Below are 20,433 nucleotides of genomic sequence, written 5' to 3'. Positions count from 1 at the left end.
TCCCCTTTGTTGACGCCTCTTTTTCTTGGAACGACTGTGTCTTTTTTTAGGGTAACGTCGATGCTTGGCTAAGCGCTTTGTCGGATGACGCGTCTGCCTTTGTCTCTTTCTTTTGTGGCTTCTTGGAGGTGACATCTTTTTACAAGTTCACTGATACCCCGACTTGGTCACAGGTCTTTTTATACTGGAACGCGTCGCCACTGATTGTCTTTACGTTTTATCAGTTTGAGAACAGGCATGACACGTCGTGCAGGGGTACGCAACGGACTAAATCGAGCCAGTTCTTGCTTGGACAAATCCAGTAAACTTTGTAACATGCCCGATCTTTCATGGACTTTGATTTTGGGAGAAGGTACTTTGTGAGCAGCAGCCACTGCCGCTAAATGGGAAGGTCCTGCCACTGGGGAAGTTCTTTTGGGGGTCATCAACGGAGAAGTTCTTGGTGTGATCAACGTCTCCAAGTACTCTTCAGTTCCTGGTGACATCAACGGAGAAGTGGACAAACGTGAGGCTGCCGGAGACGCTGTGGCAGGTCGTGGTTTGCGAGTGTAAGGTTGCGTCCTGGCCGAAGTGCCTCTCTTGCGACTAGTTTTCTTCTTCTGTGGACTTTTCTTTTTCTGAGGACTTTTTCTCTGTTTCTTTTTGTGGGGGCTTCTTTTCTTTTTCCGGGGTGGTGGTGTCTGGTCAGAGGAGGGTCCTGCCACTGGAGAAGTTATTCTTCTTGGGGACTTGGTCTTTTTCTTTTTCTTCTTGGGGCTTCGTTGGACTTTTGTCTTGGGGATAACTTTGGGGGCATTAGGATCCCATCTTAAGAGTGAGCGAATGATGACCCCTCCTAGAGTACCGCTCCCTCCAGGTTTCAAAATGATTTGTTTTTTGGTTTGAGTGTCGATGCGGGGATCGGCCAGTTGGACCAAAGCGACTTTGTTTCGATCGAAAAAGCGTTGGGTTTGATGAGGAATCTGAATGATTCCTTGGAGTAATTGACGTGCCGTCACCGTGAACCATCGTAAGACTTCTTTGAGACTAGCTTCTAAGACACGGGCTCGTGTTTGTGGATCTTTTTCTCGACTGATGCCATACAAGGCACGAATCAATTTGACGGGAAGATGCGACTGAAGGGACGTCATGTTCACACTGTGTGAGACAGACGAAAAAGGGTCTGAGGTTTTTATAGATTTTTTTCATGGGGAGTGAAATGAAGTCGAGGACGGAGACGTGTACAGGACAGGCCCTCCGTCTTGGCACCAGTGGTGAAACAAGTGGGTACGAAATCGCAAATCCTCGGGGGTCGTAGGTTTCAAATCGACGAGTAAATAGGCGTGTGGCGTTTGAGTGGCATCGTCGTACGCCTGAGTCAGCCAAGGCGTTCCTAACTGTTTGGCTAAGACTTGCACTTGCGATTTATCTCGAGGGCTTTTAAACAAGACCACGTAATGCGCATTGAGACTGATGGTGCGATGGGCTTTACTTTGTTGAAACAAATTTTGGGTGATGTAAACGACACTGGCATTACGGTGATGCCCTTTGCGCGTGAACCACAATTTAATTTCTTCTTCGTCTTCTCCTAACATGTCGTCGAAAATGACCAAATGGGTTAGACGGGAGTCAGAGACGATGCCGTCGTCTTCTTTAGGAATGCCTTCCACAAACACGATGGAATCGCCTTGACTTTCTCGCAAGAGGTTCTACACCGATTGCCACTCTTTGTAACACCACACGATCGGTTGAGGGGGCCGATCGATCAAATGATGTTTATGTTCGATCAAACGTTTGACGAATTCAGTTTTGCCAGAACCGCTAGGTCCAGCAATGAGCATGTTAAAGGGATGGCGAAGATACAAAGCCTCCCAACTGGCACGATCTAAGTGTTCGTCGATGACTTTGACAGTAGAGGAAGAGGGAGCAGAGACAGCAGAGGTAGCCATGGTGTGAGAAATGTCACTTGTGACACGAAAAAACAAACAAGACAAGAGTTTATATACTTTTTCAGAACACGTTTATTGAATGTTTTTTTTCAAACATGAATACGAAAGACAAAAATACATAAAAGCCAAAGGCTTAAGTACAAGGATAAAAGGCACATGATAACGATGAACGTGGAATAAACACAAGTGTCTGTACAACAATCAAATGTTTTGGGTAATATTCTAACCAGTTCAACAGGGGGTAAGGTCACACAAGTGTCCTCCCGAAAGGGTCTTTCAGGTCTGTCCACGACAGTCCTGTCCTGGGTGACGGGTTCTTCTGGCACCGTCACTAACACGGGTTGAAAAGTAACTTTTTTCCTTGAACAACTCTCGTGCATACTGGGCTACTTCTTGGGTCCAAGCCTCAAAATCCCATTCTTTCCAGGCACGGACATCTGTCCAATGGGGATGTAAGTCACAAGCTACACACACATCGTCATACACGTCTTGGGTAGCTAAAAGTTGACGAATCTTTTTTCCCCGTAGAGGTCGAGAAGTATCCAGATGAAAACGCAAGGCTTTGAGCAAAAGAAGTTTTTCGTGACCATTTAAGGCCATGGAGGTGGTAAGTACTGATCGTAAAGAGTCCACAAGGAATCGGCTGGTAAACGAAATCCCAGAAAACAAGTCACTAAGACACACACCACTTGTCGTCCAAAATTGAATGGATACAGTTCTTGTAATAATCGATGGTAATGATCCACAGTTTGAATATGGTCATTGAGTTCCTTCCACGGAATCTGTTGGATGACATGTGACATAAACCGTGGCATGGCAGCCTGTTTTTATATTCTCTTTTTTTTGGATGCAATAGACGTACTTTCTAGCCAGAGATCTTCGTTCTCCAGTAGGGAATCTAAAACTTGCATACTGTAACCGAAACGTCAGAGTTCGTTTAGAAGTTTCCTCTTCCGCTAAGTAGATTCCACGTAACAAATGTTGGTAATCCTTTACCTTGTCTTCCTCAATGTATTGCTGTAGGTGAATCTCGAAGTAACCATAATTATGAACATGTCGATCATTAGCGACCTCAAAGTTTTGAACAATGTCTGACCATTGAAAGAATTTCTGACCAATCAGTTCTCTTATACCATTCAGGTACCAGTGGTTAAAGATCTGGTGACGTAACGGATGAAATTGTTCTTTACGTTTCACTTGTATTTTGACCAGCTCTCGGTAAATCCTTTCTCTCAACTCCACAGGCAAAGCACGAATGTTCTCTTGTAAAGTATCCATGAATAGGTTATACTAAATCCTCTTTGGTCTGACACAAGAAATGTACTGTTTGCACAAACATGGTTTTACTTCAGTGTCGAATTTAAATCGTTGAGTCACTAATCTACACATTACAATTCGTTCAGAAGTTTCCTCTTTCACCAAGTTGACATTGTGTTCAAGATGTTGGTAATTCGTTAACTCTTCCTCTGGAATTCGATGCAGTACGTTTACAATGTAGTAGATAGAATCGTCCATACCAAACCATTCCTTTTCATAACCAGGAGGTCGTTGATCAATGTCTGTCCAATGGAACACTTTCAACTCAATCAGTCCTTGTATAGCCTGAAGGTACCAGTGGTTAAAGATCTGGTCACGTATCGGATGCAATTGTTCTTTACGTTTGACTTGTATTTTGACCAGCTCTCGGTAAATGCGTTCTCTCAACTCCACAGGCAAAGCACGAATGTTCTCTTGTAAAGTATCCATGAACAGATTATTATGGTAAGAAGTTACTTCAATGTCTCGGTCCCACTAAAGGTAAGTAATGACAATTCGGTGACCATCGAGCATGTTCAACGTAGGCCGAATCTTGCGGTTCCCAGTGGTGAAGTGACACACCGCAACTGAAGCACTTGACTTTATCTCCTTCGCCCAAGTAGAAAAATCCGGCTCTGGCTAATTCTTCAGGGGTCGGTCCTCCCAGATACTTTGGCCATTTTCCTTTGAACGATTGAAGACGATTTTCAAAGTCGCAGTATTCCGACAAACGCACAGGGAACGAATATTCGTCTTTCACAGGTTCGTTTCGATGAGGGTTGGGTGACAGGAACAGGAGTTTGCTCAGGGCTGGATGACATCCGTAGGGAGGTAAACGTGAAGGTCGACATTCCCCTTTAAACCCGGTAAAATGTCTAAGAGGATGAGCGGCATCGCTTTCGCATCCCTCAGGTTTGACACGCACAGCATCACTTTTCATGACAGGGGCAGTGAGAACAAAGTTCCCATGATGCTTTACGGCATCGCTCAGGTCACAACGTACAGCATCGGTCCCATCGCAAGGCTCACAATCGCACTCGTCTGCAAACTCCGTTACGCAATTACAATGGTAACCACATGGACAATCGCAGTTTCCTTCCGGACATTTTCCGTCGCAATGCCTGGGTCTTATCCATCCAATATTAGTCACACTAGAGGAAGATACAACTTTTTTACAATTCCCAAACTGAAACGATGTCTTTTTCAAAGTATTCATCTTGTTCGCTCGGTCTTGGTAGTCACAATGAACTATCGATCTTGACCATAGCCCCCTTTTTATACTAGTCGCAATGCAGTCTCCAGCTTGTACATCTTTCCTTTTTTACGTTTTTTATGTCTTGTTTCAGAAGGTACCGTCTCTAAGGTACCGTCAACATTGTACCGTAGTGTAATGGGTGGAAAGGCCATAGAAAGGTAAGGGCAGTGCGGAGACCATCGAGTATGTTCCAGAATAGCTGAATCTTTATAGATACATAGATCCATTCGCAACTTCAGTCCGCAAGCGAAACACTGTACCTCGTATCCCAATCCTGACTCAGGTCCCAAGTAGACAAATCCTGTTCTAGCTAAAACATGCGAAGAAGGTAATCCTTCCCTATCCGTAGGCCATTTCTGAAACGTGTCCAATCGACGGGCACAATCACAATAGTCAGGTAAGAAGACTGGAAAATGGTAGGGTTTGAACTTGGAGTTCTCATCGGGTTTCTCACTCGATTCTTGCTGTGGCGAAGTCATCTTTCTGGTGGGTGGCTATCCTCTTACAACCAATGTTTTATACCAACGTGTCCATACGGTAAGGTGAAATGATTGGGAAGTCGAACTCGCTTCTGGTACACGATTTGATAAACTTTTTCCAAAGGTCGACTGACGATGTGGTGAGTGGGTAAACGTACAATCTTGTTCGGTTGGTGAGTGGTCACTTTAAAGTTTCCATCCTCTCCCGATTGCAAGGCTTCTTTCAATACCCCAAAGTTGACCACTCGACTGGTACGATAATTCAGAGTCAGTCCTTTCACTTTGCACGTGGTGTGCACTTCTCCTTGTTTGTCCCGGTATTCGTAGCCGTAATTTTTGGGACCGCCACTGACAAAACTTAGAATCTTGTCGTCGGGATGCTCGTCTGTCCAGGCTCCTAAACGGTCTCCTTCGATGTTAGGGTGATGTTGAATCGGGTGATGGATGTAAATGCAACTGTCCGTGTCAAAGTACAGGACGCGTTCTTCTAACAGTTCTAAAGCTTCGTACAATTTTAAGCGAGCATGGGCTGTCACGTAAGCCGCAATGATGACATTTCCAAAAGGGTCGTCTTGTACAAAGTCCAGATCTTCTTCGTAATTGACCAAGATCAAATTCTCTCGAACGACGTCCACGTGTTTCATGTATTTGGTTTTGTCGTGAATCATCTGGAAGTAGCGGGAAGGTTCTGTCAAATATTCCGTCTTGGGTAAACACGGTCGTTGTGCCATTTTACCCCACAAGCAATTTAACATCACTTTGGCAAACGATCTCCTACCTTCGTTTTTCTCGATGTGGTCTAAAGTGATGCCTTCTTGTTCGTAGTATTTCTCTTTGAATTGTATTTGGTCTTCGGGAGTGTGACACCAGGAAGGATAGCCGCTGGCTTCTTGCTTCAGTTTCAAAAAGGCATCCACGTAGTCTGCGAAAATGCCTTTCTAACTGGGATCACCCTTGCGGTACTGTTGTGTCTTGGGAAAGTGGCAAATTTCGTACACTTCTAACAGTTGGTATCCCATGTCCAGAGCTTTGAACAATTCTACGCTGACCCAGGTTCCCGTCAAGGCCCGTTCTTCCTGGCTGTGCTGACAAGGTTGGTCTTGGTTGCACGTTTCGGCACAAGTACGGCACAAGGGAAACATCAGTTTGCCTTGACAATGGTGAGGTAAGACGGGATGGTATAGGTCCGTGGGAGGCAAAACTTTGCACTTGATCAAGCCTTCGTATTGTCGAATGTTTTTCAGGTCGATGTGTTCCGTGAACAATTGCGGGTGCCCTACAGGAAAGCGACAATATTTGCACACGTAGGGATACAGCGAACACACGTCCAAGTATTTGATTTCTTCTCCTTTCTCTTCGTCGGCTTGGTACAGCAAACAGGTGGCATTGGTCCTTCCTCCGTACAAACTATCCCTCGGGTTCAGCGGGTCCATGAACTGGTAACTTTCCACGGCATGTTTAAACTCGGGATCGGTTTTCATACGGTGATCGTACTCGTGTTCCCACATTTCCACCACTTGGTATCCTTGCTGTTCTAACTTTAGGCGTCGCTGACAAGTGTCCTGGTACAAGTCTTCCATGGTTCGTTGCAAAAACTGATTTTTAGTGCCACGGTCAGGGTAACAAACAGGACATCCGTGAAATAAGCAACCGTTAAACTCGTACACGATCTTGGGGTTTTCTAAGTCCCAGCCATCGACCGAATACGTTCCGATGGTCTTTTCGCCCCCTCCGTTGCGGGCATGCTGAATCCACTTGTCTTCCTTGTCGCACAAGTAATGTAACCAGCGTAAGGTTTTGACCGAGTATTGACGTTTGACAAAGTGGGTCGTTTGAGGGCTGATGACAGCCACGGTGTTTTCAGGCATGAATCGTTGGCGGTACACTAAGGAACATGCTTTGGCAATGGTGCAAGCTTCTTTCAAAGGATCGACCCCTCCGTGTTCCATGAACAGTTCTCGAAATTTTCCACAGCAACGCCGTAAAATGTCCACGTCGGAACGACAATACTTTAGCATTTCTTCCTGAAAGTCGAAAGGGTCCGAGGCGTGAATCTGGTACCAAGCGTAGAAAGCTTCTCGTTGTTCGGTACGCATGTTGTCGGGGTCGTAATAGTGAGCCTCAGGCAAATGGGGTAGAACGGCATGTTGATTGGCTTCCGTATTGAAAAAGTGTGGAAAGTACCCTTTAGCCATTTCTGTCATTCCAAACGTTTTAGGCATTCGACTCAAAGGCATGGCCAAGTAACTCATCGAATCTTTAAACTGCACTTGTCCCACTTGCATGAAAATGATTTTGGCTCCGTTCAAAGTGACTTTAGGACGTTCGGTGCCTTGTTCCGTATAGTACCTCAAAAGAAACTGTCCATCGTATCCGGAGAAATTGTGAGCCATCACTGTGGCATGGCGATGACAATCTCCGTAACGTTCGATGTCCTCTTGGCTCCACGTCTTGTCGACGGGGTCTAAGACCCATTGGGCAAAATCGGCTAACGTGTTTGGTCCCCGAAAGATTTTTTCACGCCCTCCGGGAATCTTGCTGCAGTGAGGGCAATGACTGAACATAGGTTCTTGAATGCACTTCTCGCACGCTCGATGAGCCACGCAGAAATTAGGAATGTGAATGCCAGTCTCTTGCATGCATTCGAAATCGAAAAAGATGAAATTGCCTTTCTTCTTGTGACCGTCCTCTTTCTCTGGTGGGGGTTGGTATTTTTGCACGTAACATTCGTGTTCCAAGTCCACGATGTGGTGACAAATGTGACATTTTTTCTTTCCTGAACATACGTGTGCCTTGGTATTATTGGTACGTATGACTTGTTCACACGTAGAGCACAATCTCAGGAGTTGACAAGCGCATTTTTTCTGTGAACCTTGCGTCTTCAAATGTTGTTGGTAACAGGTAGGGCTGACAAACGTGCGCAGACAAGTGGAACAAGGCACTGGTTCTTCGCTCAGACAGGGTGAAGAGGCCAAACATCCTGTGCATTTCGATCCACAATGCTTGTGTTGCTCTCGATTGTTATAACCATGGTCACATTTCTCACAGTAATAACCGTATACTAGGAATCCGGTGATACTGGTAATGGTATCGAAATGGTCATCGTGATGATAGACATGAATGTATTTTCCGTCCTTAAAATCTTGGCCTCGAAACAATAGAGGCCCGCGCGTTTCTTGAGGGTGTACTTTCAAGGTGTATCGTGGAGCTAGGACATCTTGCAATTTTTGCATCTCAGGAATGCCGCAGGGTGTGTCTTTGGGCAGTCCGGCTTGTTGTAACAGGAGTTCTGCTTCGTTTCGTTGTTTGGCTCGGTCGGAACGTTGAATAGTGTCCCAGGTTCTTTTCCATTCTACCGTGTCGTTCTTGTTGGCATAGGTTCGTCCCACCACGATGGCACGGGCTAAACACATCTGGTCATGAGGGTTGTTAATTCGGACGAGACTCGTTTTGGTGTTGCGAAGGTCGTCCACCAATAACATCTTTTTGCGTCCTGTCCCTTGAGGAGGAGAGACGTGGGTCATGTCCAGTGTGGCTTTACCATCGGTGATGTCAAACTGATCATTAGATTGTTGTACGTGTTGAATCTTGTCCATGACTTTGGAAGCAGTCAATTCTGCAGGGGTGCTAAACTCGATCCAAACAGGGGATTTCAAACCGTCGTGTTGTATGGAAAGTCTCAAGCGATCGTCTTCTTTGGGTTGACATTGTCGCTTGAGTGCAGTGAGCAAAGAATCCCACACCTCGGTGATGAACACTTCTGCTTTCTCTAACGGCACTTCAGCCTTGAAATCTTTAAACTTCACCGTGTATTTGTAAGCCGTGGTTCTAAATTTTCTAGAGGAGCGCTTTTCCGTCTCTCGAATGGAATAGTACTTTTCAGGGTTGACAAAGGGTGGTGGACTTGGTTTAGAGGGTTCGGATTCTGGTTCACTCATGTCCTCTTCAAAATCACTGGCATGAATTTGTGCCAAGATTTCAGCCCTGGTACGAGGCGATAGATCACGTTTCTGCCTCTTACTTTCTTCTTCTTTCTTCTCGAATGAATGGGATCGTTTCATCTTGAAAGCAAAAAGTCAAATGACTCAAGTGCAAACACCATAAACTACTTTATAGTCATAGCAGACCAGCGTATATAAAAGGGTGTGTGTCTTGTCCTTTCACTATTCATTTCACTCTCAAGCCGAGCACAACGATGGAAGAGACTAACCAGATGGAACGTTTCGTCAGATCTTTGCGAGGGGTCATTAGAAAATTCTCTTCAGACCAGCCTACGGACTACTCTCCTTCCTTTAGAGATAAAAGTCAAGATACTTGCTATATCTGTCAGAAGAAAGGGCATTGGTCTTCAGAGTGTCCAGACCGTCAAAAAAGAACAAAAACAGGGACTAAAAAAGACAAAAGTCAAGATACCTGTTATTATTGTAAAGAAAAAGGACATTGGTCTCCAGATTGCCCAAAAAAGAAACAAGAGGAGTCAGAAGAAAAGAGGAATTCTTCAGAAGAAGAGAGGGATTCTTCAGAGGAAGAGAGGGATTCTTCTGAGGAAGAAGAGGAAGAAAAAAGACAATTCTATTTACAAGAGGCAAAGAAACAGGAGAAGAAGAAAAGAAGAAGGGAAGAAAATGAGGAAAAGACGGTGAAGAAATTTAAAAAACAGAGAGAGTAAACAAGGAGAAAGAAGAAGTCAATGAACTTTTTATTAAAGTGTTGTGTTGTGAATTGGATTGTAAAAAAATGGAGAAAAGAATAAATGAATGATAAAAGGTAAGTGTCTTTGAGTTGTGATTTTAAAATAAGAAGCTACACTCACGCACTCATACACAGACACGTACTATAAGGGTAAAATGGGTGGGTTTTTTTTTTTTTTTTTTTTTTTTTGAGTTATTGGCAAATTGAAATTGTATTTCTTTTTGAGAGATGTGGGTGGGCCCTGAAAAGGGCCTTTTTCTTCATGGTGAAGGGGTGAGTTTAAGCAATCAACTTTAACTGCCTTATGCCTTTGCCACGGCCAAGGCCTACTTCTGGACTGCGTAATGTTGATGATGATTGGGTTGAAATCACTAAGGGTGGTACGGTAGGCTTAGTCACAGGGTTGACGTGTTTAGCTCGGGAAGGTCGTATTCTCTTCGGTCGTGATAAAGAAGTCTGATACATTTGTTTCAGACTTCTTAACTCCGCTAAAATGTCCAACAGTACCGTGACCGTTTGATTTTCACCCTCTTGTTTCTTTGCTGCTACTTCTTCTTGCTGTTGTTGCTGTTGTTTTTTTCTTACCTCTTCTTCTTGTTGCTGTTGCTGTAGGAGAAAAGCCTGTTCCGCTTCCTTTTGTCGTTGTATAAATTTCTCCAATTCTTCTTTCTGTCTCTGTCTAAAATTCTCCACTTGCGGTAATGAAGAAGGTAACGAAGGTTCCGGAACAAATTCTTGCGAGGAGAGAAAATCCACAAAATCCCAATTCATCTCTTCTGAAAGTAAGTCCGAGTTCCCTTGGGCAGTCTCCCCTGCTGGTGCACCCCAATGGATCGTTTTCTGAGTTTCCGTCATGTTGAATCACTGTCGCATAGATTGACTGCACACAAGCGCTAGCGAATCTATATAGACTACGTGACGTCACAGACTGCACTCTTCGGATTGGATGCGGGCTGACTGAATTCTGTAACGCGTGTTCGGATTGGTGAATGAACTCAATCCGTTTCAATCCTTCCTGTCCCTATAAATAAGCGCCGTTCACTGCATTGATTCACCTATTCTCGGAGCCTCAACATGTGGACAGACGTTGAATCTTCAACCCTTGTGTCAACAATGATGTTCAGGACGGACATGCTCATGTATGTCCGATCCAAGTGGACAGTTGTCCACAGGACCAACTGCAGCCTGTGGATAAGAAGAGTCTATATAGAGAGACAAGGTTGCCTCAAGAGGACTCTGATGTATGGCCCTGCTGTAAGACGAAGTTTGAGGAAAAGAAGATGTCGCAAATGCCCTCTATGTTAAGGGCATATTAACATAAACCAAAGGCCCTTTTCAGGGCCAGCCATATTTCTCGAAAAGAGATAGCCTTTCCATTGCCTACCCCTTTTTTTAAAAATTTAAAAAAAAAAAATCCCATGTTAAATTCCCCTTGTCCGTAGATTGTCCCACGATTTATTCCCATGTTAAATTCCCCTTGTCCGTAGAGTGTCCCACGATTTATTCCCATGTTAATTCCCCTTGTCCGTAGAGTGTCCCACGATTTTTCGCCATGTTAAATTTCCATTGTCCGTAGAGTGTCCCAAGGGGTTCTGTAATGCTAATTCCCATTGTCCGTAGGGTATCCCCCTTCACTACTTATGCGATGTGACTTGCAAGTATGTCCTCAATAGTGCAGTTTATATGTTTGCTACTAAATATGGTAGCTCTCTTGGTAGAGCTATTTGACTCATAGTTCAAAGGATGAATTTTCAGACTGGGTCGGTTGCGTAAGTGTGTCCTTGGGAAAACAGTTGGTTCCTATTTTCACAGTGTGAGATAGACACTGTGTTAAAAGTGCCATCTAATCCAAACTACAATAATGCATTTTGCCTTTACCTTGTCAAACGAATCTTCAAACTTCCACTTTACAGAATGTCTCAAATGCTGTGATCAGAAAAAAAAAACTTCTACCAACTTTTTCATTTCCATTTCAGGTTTCATTTTTCAACAATTCAAAACTGAGCCAGCTAACTTAAATTCAGTGGTCAACGGGAAGTGCATTGATTCAGAGAGAACAATCTCCAAGTGAAAATATTGTTGCAGACTGGCATATGATGAAATTCAGAAGCAGGAATGTCAATTACACATTTTTGTTGCTTTGAATTTTCTGGAACAGTGAAGAATGGTCTTCATGTGAAGCAAATTTCCAGCAGTATCTTTCATTATGACCTTCAAGTTTGTAGAATAAATGTGAGGTTTTAAATATAACAGGTACATACATACATACGTACATACATACACTAGTTGTCTTACCTTATTACAAGATCACTAATTGAACTCAAATATGCTTATGATTACTAGATTTGAATATTGATCTTCGTCTGGTAATTCTTGTAAAAGATGTATGTATTGAATAAAAACTAAATACTATATTTGTTGGGGTCTTTTTTGTTGTTGTTTCTGCTCATGTGAGCAAAATCTTGCTCATGTGAGCAGATCTTGCTCATAAGCATGCCATTTTCACATGAGCAGACTTGCTCAAGTGAGCAAGATTTTGCTCTTGTTAACAAGTCATGCACATGTGATTTTCTTATTAGAATCTATTTACTCACGTGAGTTCTACCTAATTTGCATGTTAAATTGCACATGAGACTAACCCGAGTTAGATGTCACGTAAGAATCTCATGTGCAGAACTCTGGGGTAGGCAGTTTTGGTGCGGGATGATAGTGCAATTTAGGTCATCACTACCAGCCCTCCCAGGTAATTCAAATATAGATGGCAGCCATCTCAGTCTCTTCTTTCTCTTCCAAATTTTAGCTACTGCAGAACTTAACTCTCTGGTTGAGTTTACTAACGTCACAGAAAATGCAAAGCAACTGGCTAAGAAATTCTGATTTCTGGAGGTGCAAATAATCCCCAACATTGTTTATAAAATACAATTATAATGCATGCATTACTTTACAATTTTAAAAGATAGGAGATAACAATTTAAAATCATATATTTTTTTTTATCTTAGGTCAGTCTGGTGAACCCCAAGTCAAAGTAGCAAATAATATGTGTGACAAACATCTCGTGGAGCAGACTTTAGTATCTGCAGTGCCTGGAGAGGTATTCATTGTCAGTATTGAGGCATCCACAGCTGTAATGATTAGAGCTTCTATTGCAATTGATGTGTACAAAACTAAGACTCCAGTCTACTGCATGAGCTACACATTCCTTATTTTTTTGTCCAATCAGGTCAAAGACATTCTCTGAAGAATACCTAGCTCTGTGCCAGCTAAAAAAGTTTTCAGCACTGGGGGCAGGTATCATAACAGCCCAAAGGACAGCTATTATGGCAGAGCGCTTGGATAAGTTGCTGTTCCTAATTATGAATAATTTGGCATTCTCTTAGTTTTTGTTAATTCATGTGATTTCAACAATAATGTCCAAACAGTTTTATTCAGCAAATACAATGCACACTAGATCTAACTTTTAGTTAAGCCTTTACATTTATTTTTTATGCTGCTCTCATTACATGTTTGCCTTAAGCAATATCATTTATTTTTGCCCTAAGCAATATCATTTATTGTTGCCGTAAACAATAGCATTTATTGTTGCCCTAAGCAATATCATTTATTGTTGCCCTAAACAATAGCATTTATTGTTGCCCTAAGCAACAGCATTTATTATTGCCCTAAGTAATAGCATGTATTGTTGCCCTAAGCAATAGCATTTATTGTTGCCCTAAGCAACAGCATTTATTGTTGCCCTAACCAATAGCATTTATTGCTTAATGTTCACCATAAAAATGATACAGCATTATTCTATACATACAACACATTTTTCTCAATCAGTTTTCAAGTAATTTTCAGTACGAGAGAATTTCACAAATTTAGAATTAAGAAATATTTCTCATCCAATTTTCAAGCAATTTTCAGTATTATAGAATGTCAGAATTCGGCTAATGCAACTTTCAACCAAAGGTCATGCCATCAATTGAAAAAAGAAAAAGATTTAGCACCAGGTGGATGTGGCTGTTAATTGCCAACCCTAGCACTTCCCCCTTAAAAAAATCACAAAAATCACATTAAATATATATATATATATATATTGATTAAAAGGAAAACAAGACCATCAGGTAGATGTGGCTGTTAGTGCCTTTATCTTAGTTCTCACCGCCAACCCTTGCTTTAACAACGCTCCCCACCCCCCATCGGTTAATAATATGCACACAAAAAATCACTTTAAATATATACAATGTTTCAAAAAATAAGAAAAGCCGACCTGCCTACCCTAATTTTAAAACCAGTGCAATAAGAAAAATGTATTCTTAATTCCATTTATAGATATTATTAGATATCATTTGGTTGTAGGATTGTACTTGGGTCAGCTACAATGAGATTAATTTTCAATTCCCATGAAAGCTTTCTCTATGTAAAAAAAAAAAAAATTCACCCAACATTAATTACTGTGATCCGACTAAAAATGTACTGTCCAAAATGACCATGTGCTGTTCACTGTAAAATCCATGTTTTACAAGGAATGAACGCGAATTCCTTAATTAAAATGTGACAAACATGCTCTCTGCATAAATCATTCGTAACATTTTATTTATGTCTTTCGTGTTGAATTATTCTCATTTCTCTAGCGTCTGTAACAATGCATCAGGGAACACAATTCAAGCGGAATTTAGAGTTATGTCCCTTTCGCTTAGGACGGTTGCCATAGCATTTATACAAGGCAGTTAAATACCACATCTCTCATACTTTCATTTTCTGTCATCTTTGACTGCTTAGATTATACGCAACAGAAGTGCATGACATGAAACACTCGCCTAACCATCCTGTTTTTATTTTATCAAATCAAAGTGTAAGTGATATGATTTTGACATCGCATTTTCTAAAAATCAAAGTAGTCTATATTGTGTCTGAGAGGTTACAAAGTGATTTTCAAAACCAAACGAGACCCACTAATGTCTTTTTTTTTTCTGTTGCAATGCTGAACTTGTCATTGCACCTGTAATACCCCTGTAATTAAGCAGAAGCGTATTAATTCAGGCATTTTTGTTACATAATGACATTTCCAAGTTAAGCTTGAATATAAAAAAAAAAAAACGATATTTATTTGTGGAAATGAATTGTCTAACGAGCAATAGGTAAAAAGCCTTAAATACCTTAAAAATATGTAACGTCGGATCAGCCGACGCGCAATTGGACTGATGATTATATGGCTATTCAGAAACTGTACGGTACAACCAGAGGGTCCTAATACCTTCGACCCCACTTCGCATCATTCCATCGAAATCGAAACCGAAATATGGCCTCCAGATTGGTAGCAATTATCAACGGACGTTGCTGGGTCACATGAACTCACTTTTGTCATAAGGCCAAGTGAGCTACAAATACATCATTAGAAAAGAACACAGCGTTAAGACGAACCCCAAAAGGTTACTTGACATTTCTTCCTGCTCTGAATCTAACATCTGGCGCGACTACAAGTACGAACATATATTTACCTTAAAACTAAACTAAATGTACACAAACCTGCATAACCAATCACTGCCAGCGTAAATCGTCTCGCCATTATAATCCAATAGTATCCTTTTCTATGCACATTTTACAGGTAAATCCGCATAATGTATTCTGCTTTTAACCTTTGGAACACTGGCAGCTGTATTGAACAAATCAGCGAACGTAGACAGCAGTAGCATATATCAATTTTTTAAATGCTATATTTTTGTTTCGTTTTGTGAATCTGTGAATTTGTATATGCAGAATATATACGTTTTAGACAATGTTACAGAAGGAAAATCCTAATATTACGCGTATCAGGTTGCATCACCGTTGTCAAGTTGGTACAGGTTTCCCAAAGTGAGCCAATTCATTTTCTGGAAATGGTTTGCTCCATTTGTACAATAAATTACTGACATTATGACATACGTGAAACTAATTCCAAATTACTTTGGAGAAAAGCGACTTTCAAATATATCTGTTATTGTTGCTGTTCTAGATTTCTTTCCTTTCTAATTTTCCCCGTAAATAGTATGTTCAGAAATATCCATGAGTGTTTGACCCAATTTCCTCTCCAAGATAAGGCAATATTTAATAATGTTCAAAAGGGCTTATTTCTTTTGTATATTGCATCCCCGTAGCAGTAGTAATAGTAGTAGTAGTAAAACTTAACTAGAATATTTCATCCGATTGAATTTCCCAGACTTAATATCAGAATCCAGTTCCTGTTCTTCCTTATTAAATCACACGCAAGAAAGTCAGGTTTGTTTTGTTTTGTTTTTTTAAATTAAAAAAAGGTTTAATTTCATTTTCCAGGACATTGCATTAGGACATCACTGAATGTTATCGAATTGCAATATATGTAGCACATATTTTTGTGATACAAGAAGAAATTATCAAATTCCATACCTTGTTAAATTTTTAGATTTTTGGTCAAAATTTGATGCGACAGCTGGTATAATTTTGGCGTTTGCAGCCTAAGCCTAATAAAAGCAAACAGAAATAATGATAAAGTACTCCATTCTACTTGGATTTTGAGTTGATGCACCCTTCCACATTGATAACGAGAAAATTCAATATTTGCAACAACACAAGAACAGCTACAATAACGGCTGTTAGACTCGAAATCGGACTAAAACAGACTATTCGTACGGCAACCGGTGAATACATTAGTGACGAGTCCGAATCGGTTTGAATAACCTTGTATCAAATCTCCCAGCGAACACACGGGCTCCTTAAAAATAAAATTACGAGTATCAGTTAGGAAAGACATAGAAAAACTTTATTTAAGGTCGGAATAGCATTACATAATGAGAAACATTAACTTGTTGGGGGTGGGGGGCTATTTATTGACTGTGGACACTAATGCAACACTCTTCTTCAACAATCTGGCATGCTTGTAATTATAAAATTACAACTATACTTACATACATATTAGGGGGTGGGTGTGCGTTCAACCATGAAATGACACTTTTACATATTTATTGGCCCGCTGTCCCAGCACATAAATCCCCTTAAAACGAGCGTGAAACAGAACGTTGCCTAAAGAAAGTTTTCTATCCAGTTAGACGGATAAAACTTTGTAATGGAAATGCTAAAATTACAGGAGTTTCCAGGTGCTTCACCACCCATGCCTGTGTCAAGGGTTTCATCTCAAAGATCAATTTACCCCCCCCCCCCGTCCCAATTTATGGATCCCTGTGAAATAACGGAATGCAACACTGCGCTACTTTTAACGAAAACTACTTGGAAATTTGACATTAAAGGTTCTCAGACGCGACAAAGAATATATTTGTATGTAAGAAATGACTGAATGTTTGATAATTTCATTTCTAAACTGCCAAACTTAAATAAACAAACCAAAAAACAAATAAAAAAGGGAAAACACGACTGTCGTCTGGATTGGACTAGTTATTTCCGCGATTGCTACAGAGCCGTGCGAATGCCCTTCACGTTTCGGGTAGGATAATGTTGTAGCTGTGTGGGGTAGGTGGCAGCTACATTGGGGAATTAGCTGGTAAAGCCAACAAAACAAACATCTATGTTACATATTTCTTTAATTTAAATTCAAAAGCTCTCCTAACCAGTTCTGCCTCTGGTATATATATCAACCTAGAGCGGACTTCACAGGAGACATCCTGATATCGTATTTCTGTAACTGGCTTGAATTGTTTCTGGTACATAGATCTGTGTTTCCTACATTAAACTAAACATGTGATATCTCACTAATGAGTTGTCTAGAAGTTGATTTGAAAACACATAAACAATTGTAATATATCTGATCAGACTCACACTCATTTTCAACCTCTTCCTCAAAATACAAATGTTAAATAAATGTAGTTTAAGTGTAAAGGTTGGCAAGGATTGTCAGAGTTCAAGTATAAAATATCTATTTCTTTAAAATCTCTATATAAGATAATCTTGCTAATTAGAGAAACTTAATCTACTATCTTGTCTCTAATATAATCAGCATTTTCAAAATCTAAAACTAATTGCAAGTCCTGAAAATAATCATTTAATTAATTTGTAAAATTTGTTTTCTTCAAATAAATACGTCGAGTTGATTTCGTGAAAGTCGCGCCCACATAAAGACGGTCGGGTACAACACATTCCGTATGAAAATTGTATTTTACGTATATATTTGGGTCATTGAGTCCCTTTATAGAGTTTGACATAGACCCTTCTTGACATGTTATCTATAGGAGGATTGAGTCCATCCACGAAAGTAGTCATGACGAATTTCGTCGAGAGGAAACAGGGAAATAAGGGAAGCCAGATGGGTACCGGGTATGAAAAACACTCAGTTGTTAATAGATTGTATCAATACTTTGTACTAATTGAACCCTTATTCAGAGGATTTTGATATCAACGCCTCTCATAAAATATCTAAGTAAGGTCCCATTCTAATAGCAGGAAAAGTTTGGAAAAAATTCGCCGAGCCGGTTTCGTGGAATTCGCTGCTAGAGAAAGGGGGTCGAATACAACATCTACCGTTGTACAGTTGGGGCATTACGTCCCCCTCTTTAGAAGTTTTACATTGACCCTTCTTTAATATTTTATCTCTAGGGGATAGAATGCATCCACAAATAAAGTACTGACGAACTGCGTCGTGTGGTAAGAACAAAATAAAAGGTATCGGATGGGTACCGGGTGTGAAAACCACTCACATATTCATGGATTGTATCAATAGTTTGTACTAATGGAACCTCCACTTAGATGTTTTGATTTTAAACGCCTCTTGGACATTATCTAGTTAGGGACCCGTTCTAACAGCAGGAACATAAAAATTTGGTCGAGATAAATTTTAGAAATTCGCGATTACAGGAGATAGAGTACAACACATGCCGTAAGGTTATATCTTACGTTTCATTTGGAACACTACGTCACCTTTTCTTTGCGTCTTGACATATACACGTCTTTGATATTTTATATCTCGGAAATAGAGACTACCCACAAAGGAAGTCCTGATGAATTTCGTCGAAAGGAAAAAACGAAATAAGGGGCGCCTTATGGGTACCGGGTATGAAAAACACCGATGTTAATAGATTGTATCACTAGTTTGTACTGATTGTTCTCCAACTTAGATTATTTTTATTTCAACGTCTCTCAGACTTTATTTGTTTATGGACCCGTTCTAACAGTAATCAAGGGTTAAAGAAAATTTGTATAGCCAATTTCGAGAAACTAGCGGCTAGATAAAGGAAGTCATGTAGAACACATGCTGTAAGCTTATCTCTTAGTTTACATTTGGGCCATTACATAACCTTTTCACCGAGTTTTGATATGGAACCTTCTTTGATATTTTACATCTAGGGGTTAGTGACCACCAACGACGGAAGTCCTGATGCATTTCGGTGAGAGGAAACAGCGCAATAAGGAGGGCCCTATATGTCCTGTGTATGTGTCACTAGTATGTACCAAGAGTACTCCAGCTTAGATGATTTTGATTTCAAGGTATCTTGGTTGATATTTAAACGGGGACCCGTTCCAACAGTAGGAAAAGATTGAAGAAAATTCATCGAGCCGAGTTTGAGAATTTTTCGGCTAGATAGGGGAAGTCGAGTACAACGCTTGCCGTCAGAAGCAGAGATCATACATATATTGTTGGGGTCATTACTCCCCTCTTAAGAGTTTTGACATTTACCTTTATTTGATATTTTATCTCTAGGGGATAGAGTCCATTCACGAAGGGAGCCTGACGAATTCGTCAAGAGATAGGAAAGAAATAAGGGGCGAACGGTAAGTACCGGGTATGAGAAACATTCAAATGCTAACAGATTGTATCACTAGTTTGTACCGATTGTGCTCCAACTTAGAGAATTTCGATTTCAACGTATCTTGGACAGTATTAAATTAATGACCCGTTCTAAAGTTTTGAAGAAAATTCGTCGAGCCGATTTCGAGAAATTAGCGGTTTGATAAAGGAAGTCAAGAAGAATACATGCCTTAAGATTATATCTTACGTTTACTATTGGGCCATTACGTCACCTCCTTGTACTGTTTTGACATGGACCCTTTGATAATCTCTCTGTAGGGAATAGAGTCCACTTAAGAAGGATATCTTGACGAATTTCGTCGAGAAGAAACTGTGAAATAAATGGCGCCTTATGTGTCCCGGGTATGAAAAACACGCAAATATTAATAGATGGTATAGATTTTACTAATTGTACTCCAACTTAGAAGATTTTGATTTCAATTGATCCTGGACAGCGTCTAGTTAGGGATCCCTACTAAAAGTAGTAAAAATTAGAAGAAATTTCGTCGACACAATTTCGAGAAATTCGCGACTAGATGAAGGAGGTCAAGTACAATACATGCCGTAAGAAGATGATATCGGACGTATTCAGTTGGGCTATTACTTCCCCTCCTAAGAGCTTTGACATGAGACTTTTCTTCAATATGTTATCTCTAGGGGATAGAGTCCATCCACGATGGAAGTCCTGACGAATTTCGTCGAGAGGAAACATGGAAATAAGGGGCATCCTATGGGTACTGGGTATGAAAAAATTTTCAAATCTTAATATATTGTATCAATAGTTTGTACTAAATGAATTTCTACTTAGAGGATTTCGATTTCGACGCCTCTTTGACATTATCTAGTTAGTGGCCCGTTCTTACAGTACGAATAATTTGAAGAAAATTTGTCAAGCCCATTTCGAGAAATTCGTGGCTAGATGAAGGAGGTCGGGAACAACACATACCGTAAGAAGATTATATCTTATGAATACAGTTGGGTCATTACGTCCCCTCTTTAGAATTTTGACATGGCCTCTTCTATTATATTACGTTCACTCTTTAAAGAGTTTT

General features: G+C 40.7%; 1 protein-coding gene across 1 annotated transcript in view; it reads right to left on the bottom strand.

Annotated features, from left to right (window-relative positions):
* Window positions 1–15,351, bottom strand: part of LOC149781233 (uncharacterized) — a 95,587-nt gene extending 80,236 nt beyond the window's left edge. Inside the window, exon 1 of the mRNA XM_089934682.1 lies at window positions 15,160–15,351. The gene's annotated coding sequence lies outside the window, so the exon portion shown is untranslated. The remainder of the gene's footprint in view (window positions 1–15,159) is intronic.
* Between the last annotated feature and the right edge of the window lie 5,082 nt (window positions 15,352–20,433).

The sequence above is a fragment of the Sinohyriopsis cumingii genome, chromosome 15, assembly GCF_028554795.1.
Source record: "Sinohyriopsis cumingii isolate HCF-2022 chromosome 15, ASM2855479v2, whole genome shotgun sequence".
In the NCBI taxonomy this organism is placed as follows: domain Eukaryota; kingdom Metazoa; phylum Mollusca; class Bivalvia; order Unionida; family Unionidae; genus Sinohyriopsis; species Sinohyriopsis cumingii.
Note: the sequence above shows the minus strand (reverse complement) of the source record. Positions and strands in the feature narration are given on the sequence as shown.